At 37.4% G+C, this 5,888-nt stretch overlaps 1 non-coding gene across 1 annotated transcript; it reads right to left on the bottom strand.

Moving 5' to 3' along the window:
- On the bottom strand, positions 1 to 74 carry Trnas-uga (transfer RNA serine (anticodon UGA)). Its single transcript has one exon. It is a non-coding gene; the product is annotated as a tRNA-Ser (tRNA).
- Positions 75 to 5,888: the final 5,814 nt, after the last annotated feature.

Here is a 5,888-nt window from a genome sequence, read left to right as displayed (position 1 = left end):
TTGTGGTGCTGGGGATTGAACCCAGGGCCTTATGCTTTCAAGGCAAGCACTCTACCAACTGAGCTACATCCCCAGCCCCCAAAACATCACACTTTAACTCATATATGTGAGAATTTTATGTCAGTTTAAAAAAGTAAATTTAATTTTTTAAAAGTCAAACAAAAAGAGCAAATAGTTTGAAGAGTAAAAACACTAAAAAATGTTTTCAAGATAATCAGGAATTATGTTATATTCTTTGAAATTCTGATAAATGCAATAAAAAGAATATAGTATAGCATAATAAATACTCGAGTTTTTTTTTATCGTGTGAGTGTATACTCAGAAAGTGCAAGTGACAGTAATAAATATCAATGCAATTAATAGAATTGTCCAGACTGTAGGATATAAGATAAAAGAAATTTCCTTTATAATAGTACTAACTGGGGAGAAACAGATATGGGGAAAATATTTCATTTACCATGATGATTTAAATTATGAAATACTTCATGTGGTAGGTTTGTAATGGGTAAACTTCTTTAGGTTCAGCTACATTACCATTTCCTTTCTGTTTCCAGTTAGGGTGAGAGATTATTGTGGGAGAATTGGAGAACAGAAGGAAAGCAGTGACCATTTTCAAGAATATGCCAAGAAACTAATCTTGAGGGAGGTCTCTTTGTTGTAGGAGGATGCCAGAATGAGGTTCTCATCTACCTCCCTTGCTCCAGTGGGGCATGGAACTATCAATTTTGGCCTTCTTAGTTTATAGCTGCAGGCTACAACACCACTCAGTTGCAGTCTAGAATTGGCTCTCAGAAACAGAGTGACCTACCAGTCATGTCATCTGTCATCTGACCCCCATGGTTCAGTGTCCTCCTGGGGGATTAAAGGTGTGGGGAGCTAACACTATGCTGATATTACTTATGCTGTCTATGTAAGTAATAAACTGTATATCCATTTGGGCATGTTGTCACCTTACTGGCCAAATCTCTGACAGAGTAGCCAGCCAACCTAGCACCTGCTTCTGCTAGAGACTGACCCCCTGAGAATTTCTCCATGTTCCCATTGTATAACAGTAACTCTACCTCCTTCTGACAATCAGTGAGGTCAATTGACCAAGTTAAAATGGTGACTTTTCTTGCCTCCTGGTCCTTGGACAGAAAGAGATCAAAATGTCCAAGTGGCAGCCACAGATTATAGTTCATATGAATCTTGCTCCATTGGTTAGAGTAGTAGTTCTTAACTTGGGACAATTTAGTCCCATAAGGAACATTTGGTAATATCTGGAGACATTTTATTTGTCACTGTTGTGAGGGGTGTACTACTGGCATTCAGTGGGTAGGCATCTGGGATGCTGTCAAATGTCCTATCATACCCGGATGACTGCCACAACAAAGATTTATCCAGCCCAATGTATCAGTAGGGGCTTATTGAGAAACTTTAGGCTATAGTGAGTTCTCTTCAGGGCCAGGATCTCTTAAGTCTAAATGGTATGTTAGTCAGCCTTTCCATTGCTGTGACCAAAATACTGACACAAACAACTTGGAGGATGAAAGGTTTCTTTTAGCTCATAGTTTCAGAGGTGTCAGTCCATGGTTGACTAGCTCAATTGCTCTGGGCCTGAGGTAAGGAAGAACATCATGGTGGAAGGGTATGGCAGGGGAAAGCTGCTCAGCTCATGGAAACCAGAAGGCAGAGAAAAGAGAGGGAGGCGGTCATGCACAAAATACAGTTCTTGAGGGTGTATCCCATTTACTTACTTCCTTCAACCATGTCCCACCTGTCTACAGTTTCCACCATCTCCCAGTGGTTCACTAAAATTATTAATCCATCAGGGATGGGAATGTAGCTCAGTGGTAGACCACTTGCCTGGCATATGTGAGGCCCTGGGTTCAATCCCTAGTACTGCAAAAATGGGAAAATTTATTAATCCATCAATGGATTAATTGACTTGCATTAGATTCCCCCATGGCACAATCATTTACTAAAAGCCCCACCTCTAACATTGCTGCATTGAGAACCAAGCTTTCAACGCATGAGTCTTTGGGGGATAGTCAAGATATAAACCATAAAAGAAACCAAACACAAAATCCCCTGTGTTACTTGTAATGATGGTAAGTGTAGCTATACCTGCTTCTACACCTTTGTTTCTGAATGCATGTATTCTTCTTATTGAAGATATACACCACATAAAATTCTTTGATTCAAAGTATTTGCTGTATTCTGAATAATAGGACACTATCTTCATAGAACATTGACTTTGAGTTGGTACTTCAGTTGTGCTTCAGCAGGCAATTCCACTAGTCTGTCAAAATGTCATTTTCTGGGTGGTGGTATATGGTATAGAATTAGTTGACACCATCATCATAGGCCTATTCCCATATTCTTTGCTATAAAATGAATCCTCTGGTCTGATGCAATGTTATGTGGTATCACATGCCAATGGATCAAGTACTCTGTAAGATTTCGGATAGCAGTGTCAACTAGGACCCTGTGGTTAAGAAAGGCAAATCTTTACCAAAAATAGATGTTTATTGTTGTTAAAACAAACCACTGGTATATCTGGGATATAGGTGGCCCGTTATGGACCCCTCATCATCAGATGGTCTGTTGGATACCTGAAGTGGTAGTGCCATTCAAGAGGCTTGAAGTCAGCTTCATGTGCTGTCAGGTTGGAGATTCACAGATGGCAATATCCACATCAGTCTTGGTAAAGTATGAGTCCATTCTGTTGGTCCTATATTTATTCTCCAAAGAGGTATCACATTCCCTGATTTAAAACTATGTTAAATAGTTATAGTAATCAAAAGTGTATCGTGCTGGCATAAACAAACGCACATAGACCAATAGAGCAGACTAGAGAGTTCAGAAATAAACCCACACATGTATGACAACTAACTTTGACAAAGTTCCCAAGAATATATAATGGGGAAAGAATAAACTTTTCAATAAATGATGTTGAGAAATGTGGCTATCCTACATGCAAAAAAAAAAAAAAGAATTTGGACTCTTACACTGTACACAAAAATTAGTTTGAAATGGATTAAAGACAAACACAAGATCATGTTGTGGTTTTGATTGGAAGCTCCCCAATGACAAATGATATTGAACATCTTTTCATGTGCTTATTGGCCATTCATGTATCTTCTTTAGAGAAATATCTATTTTTGTTGTTTGCACATCTTTAATAGGGTTGTCTTTTTATTAATGAATTGTAAGAGTTCTGTATATATATTGGCTATTAGTTCTTTATTGCATATACGAATTGCAAATATTTTCTCCCATTTTTTAGGTTGTATTTTTACTTTCTTGATGTGTCCTCTAAAACACAAAAGTTTTAAATTTTGATGAATTCCAATTTATTATTCTTTTGTCACTTATTCTTTTGTCACTTATGCTTTTCATATTTAAGAAACCATTTTTGATCCATGATCACAAAGATTATATCTATATTTTTTCTAAGAGCTTTATAGTTTTATAAAATTTTAGATCTTTGATCCATTTTGGACGAATTTTTCATACATGGTATGAAGCAGGGATCCAAATTCATTCTTTTGCATGGTGGTTGTCCCAACACGATTTGTTGAAAAAAAACCATTCTTTGACTATTGAATGGTCTTAGCATCTTCTTCAAAAATCAATGTGCCATAGATGTGTGGGTTTATTTTTGGAGTCTCAGTTCTATTCCATTGATTTGTCTTTCCTATGACAGAACCACAGTGTTTTAATGACTCTAGCTTCATAGTTTTAAAATTGGATATTATAAATATTCCAGTTTTGTTTTGATTTTTTCAAGATTGTTTTCACTATTCAGGTCTCTTCCATTCCTATATGAATTTTAGGATCACTTTGTCAATTTCTGAAAAAAAAGCAGTTGAAAGTACTATATTGAATTTCTGGGTCAGTTCATTGAGTATTGCCATTTTAACAATATTAATCAAATCTATGTACACAAATGTGTTTCCATTTATTTAGTTCTTTATTTCAACAGTAGTATGTAGTTTTCAGTGTAAAAGCCTTTTTTCTCCTGTTCACCTTTCCCTATTTTATTATTTTTAAGCTATCTTAAATAGAATTGTTCTGTAAGTTCATTTTTAAAGTGTTCATTGCTCATGTATAGAGACACAACTGATTTTTATATACTGAAATTTTATCTTGCAACCTTGATAAACTTGTTTATTAGTTCTAATAGTCTTTTATTCCCTTGTGGGAATAAAATGCTAGGGGCCTTTGTCCCTAAGTTACATTATCAGTCCTTTATATGTTTTATTTTGATACAAAGGTGACAATTTGAAAAGAGAATGAACACTAAAGAATGGAGAAAAAAAGTTTCTGTAATGAGAAAGCCTAATGCGTTTGACCTCAGAGCCACAGAGCAGTGTATGTGTGAAGATCAAATTGACCCACTGACTGGAGCTGGTTCAGTAGATGGTTTTAATATGGTACCAGGCTCCCATGAGTCTGCTCACAGAACCTCCACTTGATGACGGTGGTAGTTACCTCCTGATTAACTCTCTAGATGCACTCTCCACCCTTTTCCATCCTGCTTTCTTACTTGGGAGGCTAACCTATATGAACTAAATCAATAGGCTTCTTTGCCCTCTGGCTTTTGGCTAGATTTGGTCAAGGAGAATTACCAGCAGGAGATCAGAAGAAAAGGGGAAAATTGAGTTGCAGTGTTTATTCTTCTGTTTCTCTTCCTACAAGATCACTTTGGGTTAGCTTAGCACTTCAATGAGGTCACCACTCTTCCCAAGGCAGCCAAGTGCACATGAATCACTCCTTCTGGGTTCTGGTAAGTACTTCCAGCTCCTGTAACTTAGGGTCCAGGTAAGAGCTCCTACCAGGCTGGGTTACTGTGCTATTTGTGGTTCCCCACATCTATGCTTTTGTAGATAATCCCTTTGTAAATGAACCCTCTTCCAATTATGGTCAAGTGTGCTGTTTCTTGTTGGTACCCTGACTGATGTTATGGCCACCCAGAAGCCTGCAAGGAAGAACGTTCTGGAGAGTAACCTACCAGACTGAGAGCCCATTATATATCCTTCTTAAACATTTCGAATTCCCCTATCAACTTTCTAGCCTGCAACTAAAAGAACTTTGTGACAAGTAGTCTTTCAACTCCTTTTTTCTTCCCTTTTGCTTCTATCTATCCTATCTATTCTCACTCACCCAACACACACACATGTTCACTCACACACAAAAACCCAAGTCCCTATCTTCTACCTGAATAAAGCACAGTGTAAATCACACTTTTGTATGATTTGGTTAAAGTGCTTTATTATATATGAATATTTTAAGGGTAAGTCAGTAAAGAAAATGACTTGAATGAATAACCTAGATGGGGAAAATATATTGGGATCATAGGAACTTCTCAAATCAAACCATAACATCCTAGTAGATGTTATGGTCAGGGCAGCTTCCAAGGAAAGAAGGAATTCTTGCTGCAACCTTGGAGTTGAATAAGGGAGATATTTTTGTTTTTTAAAATTATTTTAGTTGTAGATGGACACAATGCTTTTATTTTATTTATTTACTTTTATGTGGTGCTGAGGATCGAGTCCAGTGCCTCACACATGCTTGGCAAGTGCTCTACCACTGAGCCACAAACCCAGTCTCCAAATATTTGTTTTATTATTATTATTTAGTACTGTGGATTGAACAAGGGGAAATTAGGCACTGAGCTACATCCCCAGCTCTTTTTACTTTATTTTTTTATTTGGAGACAAGGTCTCACTAAGTTAAGTTGCCAAAGCTGTCCTTGAACTTGCAATCTTTCTGCTTCAGCATCCTGAGTTTCTGGGATTACAGGCGTGTGCCACAACACCTGGACTGGAAATATTTGCTTTTAATTGTAATTGCTACTAGAGATCGGCTCTGGGAGACAGTCTGTGGCCAGATGTGCCCTGAAG

The sequence above is a fragment of the Sciurus carolinensis genome, chromosome X (assembly GCF_902686445.1).
Source record: "Sciurus carolinensis chromosome X, mSciCar1.2, whole genome shotgun sequence".
NCBI lineage: Eukaryota > Metazoa > Chordata > Mammalia > Rodentia > Sciuridae > Sciurus > Sciurus carolinensis.
Note: the sequence above shows the minus strand (reverse complement) of the source record. Positions and strands in the feature narration are given on the sequence as shown.